General features: G+C 42.2%; 1 protein-coding gene across 6 annotated transcripts in view; it reads left to right on the forward strand.

Moving 5' to 3' along the window:
• LPAR1 (lysophosphatidic acid receptor 1) overlaps nt 1-17,627 on the forward strand; it is a 75,152-nt gene that overhangs the window by 221 nt on the left and 57,304 nt on the right. For 3 of the 6 annotated variants that reach the window (XM_065655473.1, XM_065655466.1, XM_065655469.1), the window contains exon 2: nt 263-412. The exons of 1 other annotated variant lie outside the window; for it this stretch is intronic. The gene's annotated coding sequence lies outside the window, so the exon portion shown is untranslated. Of the gene's footprint in view, nt 1-262; nt 413-853; nt 985-10,373; nt 10,433-17,627 lie in introns of those variants that run through there. 2 more of the 6 variants (XM_065655468.1, XM_065655471.1) reach the window with 2 other exon arrangements.

A 17,627-nucleotide genomic window follows, 5' to 3' on the forward strand; every position in this document is an offset into this window, starting at 1 on the left:
AGTGGTGCTAACTTTCGCGGGCCTGCAGTAGTGTAAGGGGGAGGCGCGCGTTTGCCAGCGGCAGGGTCCGGCGGAGGACTCGTCAGGGATGGGCTTTAGTGGGCTGCTGGCGTCGCGTCAGACTGCTGCTTCTGCTGGACTAACATCTCTGAGGTTGGCCTGGAATAAGTAACGGACACTTGTTTGATTAAGGGGTACTAACAGTACTGCCATTGTTCGCTTACTGTCCTGATTTTTTTGGTTTTTTTTTCTTTCCATGAAGTCTCTTTGGATTTATTTATTCCAAACTAAGGCAGTGGAAAAAGTCCTAGCTAAAAAAATGGTTGCCATCACTCTCTCCTGACTTCCTCAGTCCTTCGGACGAAGAGCCTGCTCAAGTCAGATGAGAGCTGTGTCCGTGGTGTTTACAAAGGTAAAGGATCGGGAAAGGATGAATGACAAGCGCAAGGGTACAGGGCATTATGGAAAGACCAGGAGGGTGGGGAGCAGGACAGAAGCTTTAGGACAAAAGCCCTTACCCAACTGAAGTGAGAGGAGAGAGGTGGAACCAGAGGGACTGAATTTTTCGTCTCACTCCTTTCTGCATGTTCTTTTTAAATAGCTCCACAATGGGACCCCCTCCCCATTCCCCTCCTTCCCCCCCCCCAAAAGCTCTTCCTATGGAAATGTGTGAAAAGTTTTCTGTATAGCCCTTTATCAGAAAAGCATTGGAATGCCTAAGCTTTTTTTTTCTTGTGGATTTCTCTGTAAAACAAGCTCACAGCTTTCTGATTTCAGTTGTCTGTGAATAAATTAGAAGCTACTCAAATCCCCTTTTTTTCCTTTTTTTTTCTTTGCTGCATTTTTTTTGAAGATTCAAGGCAAAATATCTTGCAGGAGCCTCTGTAGGCAACCTGTGGTCCCAAAGCTGCAGTGGGTGGCTGCAGTCTTTTACTACTAAAAGCTGCTGCGACTCTCATCTTTTCAGTGAAAGTCTCTTGCATGGTAAGTCAGGATCGGTGTGTTGAGCCATTTGGTCTAAAATGAGTCACTCTCAGGTCTGAGAGTCGTGTTTCAATTTGGCAGCCAGGACTGCATGCCATGCAGCCTGTTACTCTTGTGTGAGGATGGAGTATACTGTAGTACTAAAATAATACGTTCTGGCAATTCCAGCAATGGACTGAAGCGGGACTCTGTGTGCAGAGGCATAAGTGAAGTTCTGTCCTGCAGCTCACTAATCCTGGCTGTAGGCGTGCCGTATGTTTCTTCTTAACTGATATGTGCATGGATTACAAAGCACTTTGATAGGCCTGTGTTTTACTGTTGTTTTTATTAAATATTAACCACACTAAATGAAATGCTGGTTTTCTCCAGAAAAGATTGACACTGTCTCATCCTGTGCAGTTGTACTTGAACTGTGGTTCTGGCTTTTCAGCTGCAAATAACTAAGTAAATCTTGTTTAGGAATACTGGCAAGCACTGTTTCATGCTCTGTATGGTGGTGTCCTTATCACTCCCTATTATAGGTTGCACTAGTTAGACTTTGTTCTGAAAAGTTACCAGTATTGGTGGTGGTTGGAGAGAGGAAAATACTGACTGGCCTCTGCTTTCTTTTCCTCCTCTCTTCCAAACAACTATTGAGGGTGGAAAGGTTAAACAGCTTTTGAGACAAAACACATGGGAAATGCAAAATTGAAGTAATGCTACACTGTGTACCCAGCTTTAATATGTGAATTTAACAAGTAACAGACAATCTTATCATTGTATGCAAAGATACTTATGGCTGTGTGGTTTTCATCAGAAACTCTGGGAGATTCCTTCTCTGCTAGGAAATAAGAGAAAATAAAAATCTGTCTTTAATTTGGTCTTGTAGTAAGTTTCACACAGTGAAACCACGTGGGGAATCCAGGAGGAGGTGTTGAAGTGAGTGTTTTGCTCTGGACCTGAAACTTAGGTAGGACTTACATAGGGTTGGCTTTTACATTGCTGTGATGAACCATTAAGAACACCTTAATGAACAGTTAATTGTTTCTCAGTAGCCTCTCCGTATTGATCTTGCCTTGTCTGATATTCAGAGATTTAAACTGAAGGGCAAGTGTTTCTTCTGAGTAGCTTTTGTTTTTGGGAGACCACCAGCATCTCACCTTTGGCTACCCAGCAGTTTCACGCGTTGGGTCTCGAAGGTGAGCCCTCTGAAGAGCTGGCTTTGAGCACCTCTCAGTGGTGACCTGCCAGGACTTGCTGAGCACCATTATCCTGCTGTTTGCTGTGGATCTGCATTCTTCATTGTGTGAGTGCAGCTCTGTTGCCAACAGGGCTGGATGGGGAGCTCTCGCAGCCCTTTCTCATGGTCTTGGTGATGGTCCAAGGGCACCTAGAAGAATCTGAGAGCAGGAACAGGTTGTACTGTGAGGCCGTTGTCCCTTCCCTGATTGTTTCCCCGCCCCGCCCCCCCCCCCGCCAAAATTGGAATTTACTACCTTCGTTGAATTTCCTCCCTTTCATAAAGAAAACTTCATGTAATTTAAGGGACACTTTAATTCAGTTAAAATCCATTTGAATGGGTTACTTGAACTGCAACTGCTACAAGTAATGCTAGGGAAAAAAAAAGTATAACTTTTTTACTGAAAGGAGGACAAAGCAAACAATATTTGATCCCTTCTGCATCTTTAGTTTTTGGATTAGTTTTTTATATATAGTGTACTTCACTGTTTCTTCCTTCACAATGGGTTTTTTCTTTTTTTTTTTTTAAACAGGTTAGTAGTCTGAAAAGGAGAAAACTTCCAAAAAAGTAAACAGTGTGGTTGTAACAAGAAACAAAAGCGCAAGAGGTATCAATAGGCAATACTAATAGCTGAAAATAACTATTTTCACTTTTTTTTTTTTTCTTTCTTTCTTCCTCTCTCCTTTTCTTTTAAGGTCACTTTCCCTTTGGGGGAAGTCCCCATTTGAAGTCTTAGGATTTAATGATAATTTGAAGGAAGAACACTGACCACTGCTCTGCAGAAAGATCTGGTCGTGGGGGACCCTGCATAGTAATGGTTTGAACTGGTAGCGATTACGTAGGAACCCATATGTGGTTTTGACTTTGCTTTTCCACGCCTCGCAAGACGATACTGTAGAAAAGTGACACTCCTCAGTGGTGCAGCGTTACGGCTGAACTCAACACATTATGTGTTTTCCCTGGAATTCCTTCACAGCTAACTCGGAAGCTTCAGGCTCCATCCATGGCCCACAGATGCCAATGGCAAAATCCGTATTGGCATTGAACGGCTTTGGTTCAGCTGCAAGGCTGGTGTGTTACTTTGACAGCAATACAAAATTGTTCCCAGGGAAGAGGAAAGCTCTGTTTAGGGAATAAGAGCTGCTGTTCTGTTTACATTTCAGGGGACTTGGATTTTGGTTTTCTTCATTTATCTTTCAAGCTTGTTTGCTTTAATATAAGTAGAAGCGTTGCATATGCATTCTTGGACCTTTGTTGCCATGCTGAACCAAATGATAATGAACATCTGAAGCAGGTCTGGTGCCTTGTTTTAGTTTTTAATGAAGCTAGATGAGAATTCGGGGAAGTGCCCAGCTTTGTATATGCAGATCTTTTCCTGTCGTCAGCTGCTGTTTCTTGACTGCCTGACACTCTTCCCCCACTCCCAAGGTGATTAACAGCACACGTGGCTTCCAAAGTCTCAGCCATTGTTTGGCTGAAGATTGCGTTCTAGGATCAATTTTCATTTTTTCATGACTAGTGCCTCTTATTCTTAAAAATGTAGTTTCCATTTGTGCAACATTTAGCACTGGCAGGGAAGAGAGCCTATTTAGTGCCAGTTTGGATAGTATATATGTTTCCTGTCCCACATGGCCACTCCGTGATCATTGCATTTCCGGAATGAGCTCTTGAAAAGGACCTTTTGAAGTGGTTAAGGCATTGCATCTCTGTATACAGACTTGCTTGCATCAGTGCAAAGTCTCCAGAATTTCCTGATAGGCGCAGCCTGGAGTAGTTTGCTAAACACATTTTTCTTACTCCTGCGTCTATTTCATACTGGATCTGGCTCCTTCTTGACCCACTTGATGTAGTCAATTATGTTAGTGTACATAAATAGGTGGGTGCCAGCACATTTACCCCAGTGTACAGAAGCATTTCTTCTTAAAAAGAAAGCAAACTTTCTTCCTCTGCTTCTGGCAGACGAAAACAGCCGCAGATTCATGTGGCTGCTGTGGTTCAAGGAGTCTGGGTAAGACGTGTGCCCCTGCCAGCAGCACTGCCAGGGATGGGGACCATGTCCCTCCTCCTCAGGCCAATCCTGGGATGGAGAGCCTGAGGTGTGTGGAGAGCGTTTTGCTTTCCAAACGCCTTTAAGATTATTGCTGGTGGAGCTGGATGATGCCCTGGCTGCCATTCCTGCTGAGGAAATGGTGGGTAAGCCTTGCCCCTCACTGTTCCTCACCAGCGTGGTCTGCTGCTGAAGTGGTGGTAAATCGCATGGATCAGTGGCACGAGAAATGCTTCCAGCTGCAGAAGTGGGAAGCTGCATCTCTTTTAGGAGGAAGCGTGTTTTGAGGGCGCAGGTACTGTATTGGTGAGAACTGCACCAGAGTTTTGTGCCAGTTGGATTATTTTTATTTTAAATTACTTTAACTCGAGAGGCATTGGAACTGCTTATTTTTTTTTGGCTCTATGCAGCATACTCTAGATAAAATTTGAAGGTGCTTTTGCCTTCTATTTAAAAATACAAAGGTGCCAAGTATGTGAGCCTAATATTATCTTTCTGCTTTTGCTTCTGACTGTTAGTAATAGGCAAACATCTCCTGAAGCGGATTTTTGAAACTGCTGGAATTAGTGCTGATGAGTTTGATAGTTGTACATTATGAACTTCAAGTCTCTGTAGTATGCCAGCACGAGACCTACACACCATTTAGCCTGTTCTTCAGGAATTTACATGCCACAGTGACCTTCTGAGTAGGGTGAATTTCACAGGCGCTCTCTAGACAGTACATCCATTTCTTTGCCAGCTAGAAAATGTATTGCATACTGCAGTGCTTGCAGGAGCAAGCAAAAAAAAGCATTGGATTGACATCAAAGGCAAGATCTTTCTGTACAAAATGCTGGAGATTTTAAGAGTGGTAAAAATCTGGCAAAGGAAATGCATACTGTTTTTCATTGTAAGCCCCTTTCCCTCCCTCCTCCCCCTCTTTTTAGGGTGTGTGTGTCAAATACGAAATGGTGCCAGTATATTATTTATGGAGCAGTTTGCAGAGACTTTTATTAGAACTTCTTTGGCCATTTGGGGATGATTGTTTTCATCCTCGATGGAAAAATGTATGTATAACTAGAACAGTATCCCTTTTTTATTGTGAAGTAGGCTGCAGCTCTGTTCAAATTTTAAAAAAAAAAAGTGTTGGGTGTGTATTGAATGTTTACTGCATAGAGAAATTTGTGTCTTATTTGGATGGATGGATGGATGTTTATTTAAGAGCACTGAGCTTAACACAACCCCAGCAAAGACTTACTGGTATTTGAGAAGACAAGGAGATGCCGTACAGGTCGCATCTGTTTGTTAGGTGCTTAAACTTCAGGTTGGTGTTTGCAGAAAGGGAGAATGAGTGCTGACCTCTCAAGAAGAAACAGCTACATACTTTGCAAGCACTATAAGTGGTGTTTTGTCTGTTGCAATGGGACATTGGTAAAGAGTCCATAGTCACTGCATTTCACTAAATGTTTAGTCATGGATAGTGCAACCCCCATTTGACCCATTGTGGATGTCAGACCTGCAGGATGGTGCCTTGAAGGCTTGATCTGCTGCTGGTGATGGAGCGAGGGACCCGGGGCAGTCTTAGGCACCTTCAGTGTGTGAATGGCCACGTGCCCTCCCCTTCCCATCCCCATGCCACCATGGTCCTGGTGCAGAAGAAAGCCCAGGTTTGTTGGCTGCTCATTTCTGAATCATCTTTGCTGTCAGCGAGCAAGGTGGAAGTGCTGATCCTTGCCCTGGGGACACTGCGGGTGCAGCAGTTGCTGTTCCTCCAGCTCATAGTGCAGCAGCCCAGCGGGTGATGAGCACCTCTGCTCTCCTGCTTCTTTGGGGTAAGGAAAAGCAAATTGTTGAGCAGCTGTGCCAGCTGCAGGCCCTTGACTGGCTGGCTGAAGGCAGGAGACCTTGGTGGAAGATGGGGAGTTAACATCTCAGGCCAACGGCTGTGCTGGGAGGAGGTCACCTTGCCCCTAGTAGAAGTTGCCTTGCACTGGCGGGACCGTAGGGGTAGTTATTGTGGTCAAGACACCATATTCCTTTGGTTCCTTTGCTTGCATCAGGTACTCACTGACTTTCTTGGTGGGATCAGTTTTCTTTTGGTTCCTCTGTTTTTTTCCAGTCCTCCACAGTGCAGCTGTGATACCACTTCTTGGATCCTAGCACCTCTAAGATTTCGTTGTTGTTTTAGTAACCATTTTCACAGTTACTTGTAACCGAAGGTGAAGTAGTAGCAAAGGCTGGGGGGGCTGGATGTATCTGTGTGTCTGTTTGCTTTTCTATCCAGACATTTCTGAGTACTTCCATTGACATTTCAGCTAGTAGAAGTAAATTATGCAATTTTGGTGTAGTTTCTGTTTCCATGCCTATTGTGACAGGTGTGTTTTCAGTGATTCCCTGTAGAGATTTGGTCTGTAGTTTTACAAGATAGGTAGAGTCCTGAGATGAGCTGCAGTGGAAAGTTGTTGCTTTGATATGGTAAATGAAGCTGTAATGGGAGATGTAAAGGGTCAATTTGGCTACTTTGCCAAGGATTAAACTTTGTAATACCTTTCTGTAGTTGTCTGCTAGTTTTGAACACATAAAATTAGTTATTGAAGTAAAACAGCATTGGGGAAATTGGTAGGGGAATGTGCAATAGACCAGAATAGGTTCAGACTGATGACAGTAAGCCTGTAAATCCCAAAGGAGACTGCTGCACACTCAGTTCTGTATTAATACTGCATTACATGTAATCAAATTGGAAGATGTCTTTGCAAATGTGTACATGGCTCTGCTGAGGTGTCTGATCGGCAAATTATTGGTACAGGAGAATAATTTGAATGTTCCCTGGGTTCATGCCAAGAATGTCCCCGAGCACTCTTGTCTGTCAGGAGGAACCAGCCAAGGTACTAAGAGCATGTTGTCCTATCTGCCACGGTAACACCTAGGACCTGCAAGGAGTTGCATTTGAGCATATGATTACCATCCCTATAATCCTTAGATTTGGTTGAGGTGTGAAGTCTTGGCTTTTGGTGAAGGATTGTTTGGCACATTCAGCTGTTTCTATCCACATGTCCCTCCCACTTACTGCTATGCTCTTGCAGACACAAAGCCAGTGCTCCAACAAGGTGACTGCTCCCACATTCCTCCTGTCAAGGAAAAGGGATTCACTGGTTGTTTTCCTGATATATTGCAGCGGAGTAACCAAATTAAGGAAAATTGATGTCTGGATAGGTACCCAACATTCAAAGAATAACATCTTTAAAGTGACGTGTTCTACTTGAAAGATACCATTATAAATGCCTATCAAGTTTAGTGATCTTGGCTTTTGATTGCTGTCCCTCCCAAAATGTGGAAGACATGGAGAGCAATGCTGTGGACATGAGCCGGGGTGCCTTGGACCTGCCCTGAGCGTGGTTTCTTTGAAGGGCTTTGAGACCTGTCCTCTTGTGGCTGCCAGCGCATCAGGTTCATTTTGCTCCTCCTCAGACTCTGGATGAACTGATGAAAACTTCACCTCAGAGCACTGCATTTCTCCGTATGGAAACCTTGCAAACTAGAGAAGACTTTTCCAAATTCACCTTGTTTGCCCCTCTAGTCTTTAGCTTCTTGTTTAGAGCAGTTTCAGTGTCCTATTCCAAATACCCCATGCAAGCAAGACTGGAAGATGACTGAGACTTCAGGGTATTACCATATGATTTAAATGATTCTGGTAATTAGTGATTAGACTTAAAATAGGTTTCTAGAAATATTGCATTCTTGGAAACGATTGATAGGAATAGCATAGCTTAGTGCCTGGGTCTCCAAGAAGTACGGTGTATTTCTGTTCCCTGTGTTGGGATGCTTACATTACGCATGCAAAAGCATCCTAAGAAGAGGTTCAGCCTAGAGAAAAAAATTCAGGGAGAGATGTGCAAGCTGATGACAACGCGATGACAGGAGGGAATTACATGATTGTAGAACACATAAATGCCTTAAAACTAATATGCCTGAACAAACACTTCTCCTGTGGTTCTTCATATTTCCATCCCCAGCATCTCCTCCACGAAGTTTCTTATGAACAGAAGCCAGTAACTCAGATTTTAATGACAAAGTTCTGGTCGAGAGACTTGTTTACCAGTTTTTCAGTTCTCTCTAAACTGTTTCTTAGTATGCCATGAAGACTCCGTGAAGGGGCTCTCGGAATAGTTGCTTTTTCCTGTAGGAGAGTGGCACAAAATTGCAGGGAAAAAAAGGCTTTGGCATTGAAGCCACACCCTGCTGCTGTGTGCTTCAGCATCGGCAGGCATGTGGAAAAAGAGGGAGAGAAAATAATGACTTTCCTTGGAGCTACCAAGATGAGGTGACAGTTCTCGGTCGGTAGGAAACTTGAACATGAAGCTGCCATGCATCTGCCTCCTGTAATTGTACCAGCAGGCATTCCATGCCCTGTATCTCCCCCTGCCCATTCCACTTATGCTTTGATGAACTTCGCCGCCGAGACTCTGCGGTGGGGACTGTTGCTGGTATAAGCGGCATCTCCACTAGAGGGGGATGCCAGTATAGCTGTACTGGGAAACTCTGAGGATTCGGTTAAATTACTTTACTCTTCATGGCTGGCAGTGTTGCCTGTTGGGTTCAGTGGAGCATCCTTGGAAGGAGGCTGCTGCAGGACCCAGCGGCGGTTTTATGCATTAGGCATTGGGCTCCTCCAAAACGGTGTCAATTTTGCCAGGGCGCCATGATGCATGTTTGTATTATATAAGGTGGGCCAACCTAGGAGAGGCTGCTCAGTGGCAGGAGAGACTGAAAATCAGACCCAGCATGCCTGAGTGGGCTTTGTCAGGGGTTAGAGGAGCTCTGCATGGGCCTTTAGCTTTGGTGTCATGGACGCAGCTGGTGGGTTGTGATTGTGGGATGCCTGAAAAATCTGGGGTTTGGGTGGATTTCAGTATGTTCTCCTGTTGTGGCCTGGATCTCTTGGACTTCTTAGTTTATTTGTGTAGTTTTGAAAAAAGTCTTAGTGGTTCCCAAGTAATGCTTTATGGGTTATGCTTTTGTTAGAAACTGTCTTGAGGAGGCTTTGAAGTGTGTATGGGTTTAATGTTTGTACCCATGTTAATGTGCACAGCGTTCCAAGGGGAGAGTTTGAAGCAAACTACTAATTAGTTTTGTTTTTCTTGTTTCTTTAAGAATAATCCACCACTACTCAGTTGCTCTTTTCTCCAATAGGATTGCTTTTTCTCCTTTCTTGCTCTTTAAAAGATGTGTAAATGAGGTGTATCTGAAAAGTACTGCGACAGGCTAGAGAGTGCTTAGACAGTAACTTTTCTGTCATTGTATATGTTAGAAGATTTTTTGTTGTTGTTATGTTTTTACACTGACTGCATTCTGCCTCCTGGCTTTTCATTTTCCTCTTGAATTCTTGGTATCTCCTAAATATTCTGATCGAAATATTTGTTGTTTCTGTTGGGCAGTATGTGTGCTGGGTCCCTAGTCAGAGAAGTTGAGTAATGACTGAAGTATGGTGCGAATTTACAACAACCTTCTTAATTCATGTGACCTCTTGTATGCACTAAAAGCTTGTCTGCTAAACACAACTCCAAGTTAATCCAAGTCAGTTCTCAAAGTGAATTAGTCAAGCTGCATGCTAATCCTCCATGTTTACCTGCTTATTCAGATAGGCAGCAGCCTAAGTTGCATTAAACTTCACCTGATAATTGAGAGGGAGGGCTCAGAGGGAAAGGTGATGAAACCTTGGAGTTTTCTTTATCTGCCTCCTTTCAGGGCATATTTCAGAACTGCTTTGAGTTTATAAATCTTGAATTCATGGAATGATCAGCATGAGCTACCTGAGGCCAAAGCCCAGTACTCTGCTGCAGCTCTCCACTAAGCATCTGTGACAGCTGTTGCTGCTCATGGGATATTTTTGGGAATGTGTTACTTCCTCGTCATCCTTAAAGGTTGTTCCTCAAAAACACCAACTGGTTGAGTTTGGATGCTGTATACAGTGGGGAATGTGGTGCAGACAGTGGGGGTAAGGAAGCCCTTTCGATCTCTGCCGAGAAACTAGTAACCAGCCGTGATTTTACAGCATGGACTCATAAATTCTGGGTGTGTTGTCTCAAGCACACCAGAGACTCACGTGGTGGGCAAGAAGTAATTACCTTTCATTTGTCAACATTAGGATTTTTGTTGTCTCGAGCTACTGGGTTTGCTCCCCTTCCATCGTGGCAAGATCAAAGGTAAGATCTGATTTCTGGGTCACTGCTGTCCATCAGATAAGTTTGTTTGTAGCCTTGGGAAAAAGCACTGAAGTGAGAATAGGGAATTTAAACCCTGTCATTAAGATTATTCTTTCTTATTGTCAATTCTAAATTCTTTCAAACTTCATTCCGCTTAACTATGTGAAATACAGCACTGCAGAAATGGCCTGCATAACAGTCAGTTGAACTGATTCAGATGTTACAAAAATATTTCTGAAGCAGCATGACTGTTATTTCTAGTTTGAGGGGCTGATAAACAGTCACTGTGTCTGCATTGATGCTGACCTGAACCATGTTAAGCTAATGCCTTGCAGTCTTTAATGTTTTTTTTTTGCGGGGGATGCTTGGCAAATTTCTATTTCAGATAATTAAACTGCTGTTTGTGCACCATTGGTCAGGGTCTATGTAGATCTATATTAGGATGGTACATTTGTAATTTGGGGGTTGAGGTCTGGCATGCTTAATTGTGGACTTCCTTGGCTTCAGCATTTCCACATTATTGTATTTTGTGGTGGTTCATTCTGCCTGAAGATTGAACATCTGTTTTTTGGATGCAGGGGAAAAAGTAGTATTTGTTTTAATGCTGGTCCCTCTCAAAGCTGTTTAGAGAATTGTGGCATTCTGTTATCATTCAGATATTTTATCTAACGAAAAGGATATTGCCTGAATGTTTAAATACAAACTCGTTTCAGAAGGATGCCAGCATACTACTACTTTTCTGAGTTTTAAACAGAAGGTGGATCATGTCAGGTAGTGTTAGCAAATGGAGCCTCTGCTGCTGATCCATGGAAGTGTTGAATTGTATCACTTTAGTTTTTTTTCTTGGAAGTAAATATTAAATGTCTGTTTGTAAGTTACTGAGAAGATAAGCTCTTGCTGCTTTTCCTGCTGAGGAGTGAAAGCTGGAGGAAAGCGTGTTGATATCTTATATGGTTATTTACACCTTGATACAAGTGACTTTGCCTACTACTGTCTTCTTTAATGATACTGTTTAGTAAGCAAAATAGTGATAAGAATGCACTAGGAGTTAAATTCTGTCAACTACCAATGTGAGGCAATGCCTTCACCTTGGCTCCGTGTTGTGAAAACAGCGTCTTGTAATTCCAGTGTTCAGAATAATTTTAATGAGCGGTTCTTTGCTTTTTTTTTTTTTTGTTTATAGTGGAGGAGGACAAAAGCATGCACATGCTTCTTTTACACACATACATGCACGCACGATGCTGGCAATAGTTAATGATGTATCTTAAATGATGAGCTATCCATGGTGACTTTGAACTTTTGTCCCTGCTAGCTAACTTCTTCAAATTTAATGTCTGTCAGTAGAAATAAACCATTTTAAAAGCATTTCAGAAACTGTTTGGAAATGACTTATTTTAGAAGTATACTTTACTTTAGAAGTCATTACGATGAATGTGCAGATTATGAAAACATTGTCATATGACAGCAGCTTCCTTGTGGTTGTGCTATGAGAGACCATCCACATTGTAGTGACTTGTTTACACAAGCCTGAGCAGATTGGCATTATTTTCCAGTGGTCAGTGGCTAGCTTGTGTTTTTCCTCAATTTTCTGGTGATTCTTTCTTGAAGTTTAGAGTAGTGAGATAATATTGACATTACATTATGGCATCAGTTATTACTCTGGAGTCTTCCTAGTTCACATTGCTTTTACTTGAAACAGAAATTAGAAATTAACTTTCAAGGATATCTTATTGTTCCAGCACTCACTATTGGGGTGGGGGGGAGGAAACCACACAGCACCACAACACATACAAAAAAAACCCAAAAAACAAACAAACAAAAACCACACACCAAAAAAACAAACAAAAACCCCAAACAAAAACAAACAAACAACAACACCAATGACAAAAAGCACAAACCACCAAAACACAGTGGAGCTCCTGCTGCAGTTGTTTCTTGAAGCTGGTGCTGTGGTTAGTGCAGATGCTTTAAAGTAATTCTTATATGTATGTTTGGTTATTTTATCTCATGCTGACCTGATCATCCTGTTGAAGAAGCTCCTAATACCTCTGAAGAAACATGCATGTACCAGCCAGCACCCCATTCATTAAGGCAGATGCTCATTCATTTCCCCAAGTGAGAGTGCGAAGAGCTTCTCCAGCCTTGCTGAGTGACAAAGCAATCATCATCTCTCTGCAATCCTTAACAAGCAAGCATTAATGGATGTCATTAGGAGAAGCTGCATTCCTGATAGATAATAGCTGAAATAAGTCTAGAGGTTCTAGTTGATAATGGGAAGACAACCTGACATTTTGGCTTTAAAGGGCAAAGTGCAGGAAAATGAGAAAACCGAGGAAGCCATGCAGAATATTTTGGACTTTTCAGACAAAGCTCAGAAGAAGCTTTTCAGGGAAGCTGGAGGCTTCAATAGAAGATGACGTATCAGTTTGGATTTAAAAAACAGCAAGATAATTCTGCCCAAGAGATGGGTGTGGAATAGATACAATATGGAAATAATCAGGAAAGGAGGCTGAGCAAGTGAGAGACTTGCACTGAATGGTGCAAACTGACCTAGGTCAGGGAAGTACAGAAAGGATTCTTATAAAGGACAACTAAACAAATTAAATGGAAGTTTTGTCCAATGGTAAGTAAGATGTCAAGTCCCTCAATGTATAGCAGAGAGAGAGAAAGAAAAAAAAAAAGTATCCTGTGTTTAACAGGGAAAATGAACATGATTCATTTGGGGCCAGCACAGTGGTGGCATTTTTAGCAAAAATGTTCAGATTTGAATAGAAAATTATGAGCACCTCTTGATATATAAGTTTTTTAATTTTTTTTTTTTATTTCATCTGAGTAGTATACAGATAAATGTGTGTGCTGCTGCATGCCTTGTGAATTAGCCTGCTGCTGATGTAAGTCTAGTTTGTACTATAAGTGGCGTGGCTTAGGATGAGTGTATTCATGATTTCATATGTTACAATGCCAAATATTATGGGCTTATCCTTTCAGAATGTGTTTTCTGTTTATTAGTAAAATGTGGCATTTTCTTCTGGTTGCATTAGTCTGAATAGTAAACATAAAAATCCCCTAGAATATCCTGAGGGAAAGGAGTTAATTGTTTTGGACACAGAAGACTAGAAAGGCCAAGAAAAATCTTTTTTATTTTTAATCAGATACAGCAGTGTTTAGTTTCCTGCCTTCATGATGGGATGTTTATGTGCCTTTGAAAAGGCCTTTTAAGTGAGTATCTTGCTACCACTGGCAGAAGAGGGAAGATGTTTGTTATTTTCCCTTCAAGATGTTCTTGGTCATTTCCATTAAGCTGAAAATAAGTGTCACAATGGGCCAAATGAGAATCCATTCTGCTTCCATCAATGCTGTAATGTCGTCTCTTCAAATACCTTTTGCCATGAGTAACCCACAAAAGGAAATTGTGTGGGTACATGTTGCAGGTCTGACTTCAGCAGGGTTGAACTTGTGGCACATCCTTGGGGAAGTGGGAATCCTCCTGCCTTCCTTGCCTGCCATTGAGGTCATCAACAAAATGCATTTGAACTTCATGGGCACAGGATCAGACCCTTGGTTTGCCAAAATAAACAAATGAAGCAAAACAAACCAAAAAAACCACCCCAACCAAACAAAAACAATACGAAACAAAAAAAGCACAACCCCAAGACAAAAACAATTCCAGAACAAATTAACAGTTTGTAATTTGGGGAATAATCCACTTACTGAAGAAACTTCACAGTGGCCACAGCGAAGCATTTTAAGGTCCCTTCTGGGGATAAACATCAGAGCAGGTAAAGGAGAAAGGCAGACATGCATAGGTTAATTACAGGCTTTTGAAACGTCTGTCCTTTGGTGGAACTCAGTGCATAACTATGGTCACACTGCTTTTGTCATCCTCAAAAAGGGGTATGAGGCATGGTGGCAGGCAAAATACAGTGGCATATGGAAAAGATTTCCCTGCAAGATAAATGCTTCAGAATAGTGTACTATCTGATTTTTTGCCCTGAAAATCTGTGAATAGATATTTTTTCTATTATATAGTCAGATTGTTCTGGGTTTTTTTGTGTTGGGTTTTTTTTTTTTTTGGAGGGGGAGGAGGGGGCCTGTCAGGGCCTCTCGTCTTGCCCCAGTGGGATGGCTGGGAAGATATCTCTCCTGACCCTTGTGTTCTCTGTGAGAGCAGATGGTTTCTCAGAGGGACTGCCCGTTTCGTTGTTGTTCAGTGCATGGCAGATGAATAAGGTGACCAATTGTCTCATTAATTTCTCAGTGGGGAAGAGGGGACAGTTTCATATAACTCTGCTTCTGCAGAGTTCATGGAGCTGTTTAGCTTGTGCAAGGAGGCTCCACCTGCCACATCTCTGCTGAAGTCCTTGCAGGCTGTATTCTGTCATGGGAAGATTTAGCAGCAGTCTCGTAGTACTCATATTATTAATTATTGAGGCCAGAACAATCATCTTTCCCTGATTAGCCACAGAGGTCCTATTCAAAAAGGTTTGACTGATGTCATTTTCTTTGAAGCAGAGGCTGCGCTGTGAATGCAAATGACATAGATTTGAGATCCTCTGTTGATTATTATGTTGTGGAAGAGACCCACTGAATGAGAGGGCAAGTTTTTAAATGCGTGTTGAAGTAATTTTTTTTCTAGCCCTGGATTACCACTGAAAACTTAATCTTTTTCCTTACATAAGGAAGGCTAACAGCTGTATTGTGCTCCTGAAAGCAATGACTGAGGCACTGGAAACTAAGTGTCTCATAGCTTCAGGAAGCTGCAAAATCCCCTGGAGCGCCTTTTTAAAATCTCATTGGTGTATACAGGTGTGAGTTGGCTGAAGGAAGAGGAAAAGTAGAAAATATGACCTACTTTGGTTTTGCTTTAGTAATATGCTTTTAGACTGCTGCATTTTTATTTGATCTCATTAAATTAGTTCCGTTCGTCCTGATTTTTCTTTTTGTTTTTTTTTTTTTAAAGGTGCTTTTCAGATGGCTGGGCAAGTTGAGGTTAAATTTCCCGAGGTGGTGTTTGTTATTACTTTGTTTTGGTTTGGCTTAGGTAAAAGCTGAATGCTCTGGCCAGGTGTTGCTGTTCTTTCTAAAGTGATGTGCAAGGTGATACACAGCTAAATGTGCTGCGGTCCTGCTTTTGATGCTCTTAGTGGCTAAGAGGTGGTTGTGTTATATATTATGAGAAATGTATGCTTTGGCTGACTAAGTGCAATCAAAGCAGGCGTCATACAAACATAAAAGCAGATGTGTTACTTATATGGGACCATAGCAATAATAAAATCCCTGATTCTGCAGTGTGTATTTGTGACACTGAATCACTTCCAAGACAATCATTTCGGACATTGTCTCTCTGAAGTTGGAGGAGGAGTAGTGCAGTAGTAGTAGTACTGCATGGACAGTAGTAGTAGTACCTGCACTGACATGTTCATTGGCTGGGTTAGATCTGAACTTGGGAGCATTTTTACCCTTCTGCTTTTTTGGTTGTCAAAGAGAAAAACCAGAAAGCAGATGATGCACGCAGGGTAAAAGGAGGATGTTTTTTAACAGCCAGAGGAGGGGATCTCCTCTCTTGTGATCTAATCTGCTGGGTGCTCGCGTTCATTTACCCTGGTCTCCCCAGAGGTGTTTAGGTGGGTCAGGCAGCAGGCTGGAAATCTGATGGCAGGTGGGGATGGCACTTGCTGCCCAGAGGTCTTGCTGCAGGCTCTTTTCTCTCTCGGCGCTTAGGCAGGAGGCTGTCTCAGCTAACCGTGCTGCCAACCCTTCCCTGTCGCAGGAAATGTTGTGTAAATGCAGCTCTCCTACCACTACTGCAGCTCCGTGCATTCGGACATGACCCCCAGCTTGTTGGATGGAATTTGATAATACAAAATCTCATCGTGCTGCTGTATAGCCAAACAGTGATGGCAGGAAAGAGGGGTTAGTATAATACCAACTGGTTCTGGGTTTTGGGACAACCAGCTCAATTGCCAGTTTATTTATTGTTAACAAGTAATTTGTTGATGATAGCAAAACTTTTAAAATACTGCATTATTCTTGTTGCATGTCTCCCTCCCTTCCTCATTCTCTCCCTTTTAAGCCTTAATGATATTTTTTTAGCTAGCTTCTTTGTTGTTTATCTGCTGTGTCAGGCTGGAAAATTATCCTTTTTTTTTTTTTTTCAAAATAATTGCTCTGGAAATGTTTGTGTTCAAATAGTGCATTACTTCACCAATAACAGAAGTTTTGTGAGCAGAAATTACCTGGATAGAAATTGATGCTGGTGGATTAACCCACTTAGCCTGCATAAGAAAAGGTCTAATCTCTCAACATCTGCAAAGAACTGACATTTAATGTCAAATTGAATTAACTATTGATTATTTCAAAGAAGGGACTAGCTCATTTCTCGCAAGGGACAGGGGGTTGATGGAAAAATCTTTCTGGATATGCATTGATTTCCAATTGCACTTTGGGCACGTGTGCTGTGTTTTGGGGATGAAGTATTATTTACATAAGCATAGTTTTACTCTGTGTAGTTATTGTGTGTCTTGGTGCATGTGAAAAATGGGGTTTGCCCCTTCGTGATGTGATAGCGTAACAGCAGCATGGAAAATTCACCTGTTTTCCCGTAAGGATCCCAATTTCTTCTGCAGAAGTGACTGAGTAGCTTAGTTTTGTTGTGTCTTCAGGCTGTCATTGATCTTTCCTGTCAGACTGAAAAATCTGGCCAGTTTCTATGGGGTGATTTTAAGTTTTGTGATGCTCACTCTTGCTAGTGGGAAAGCGCAGAGACCATCAAGTATGCTTTACCCTGGGCTTTGTTTTGGTTTGGTTTTTTTCAGTATTTACAAGGTAAAGATTTCCTATTCTTGTGTCTGAGCCTTTCCAAATTCCAGTAAAATCTTTTTTTCTAGACACTGAAGGTGGACTCAGGAAATACCTGGCTTTACCAGCAGAGGCTGTTTCCAGGGGGGTGATGGTACAGCCAGCACTGGGAACGGAGCGATGTTCTCCCTTTCCTCTGGCACTCCCCTCCCAGACTTCCACAACCCCTTAGTAAAACCTCACAAATCCATTTTCACAGTGAATTTATTCACTTTTACGGAGAGCTTCCAAATGAGTGAGATGCTATAGCTCCATAACTCTTTAAAGCAGGCTGTGTGGTGACTAGCAGCAACAGACGGGAAGGCTTTGTGGGGAGGTATGTTTGTATAACTGGTCT

This window comes from Caloenas nicobarica, chromosome Z (genome assembly GCF_036013445.1).
Source record: "Caloenas nicobarica isolate bCalNic1 chromosome Z, bCalNic1.hap1, whole genome shotgun sequence".
NCBI lineage: Eukaryota > Metazoa > Chordata > Aves > Columbiformes > Columbidae > Caloenas > Caloenas nicobarica.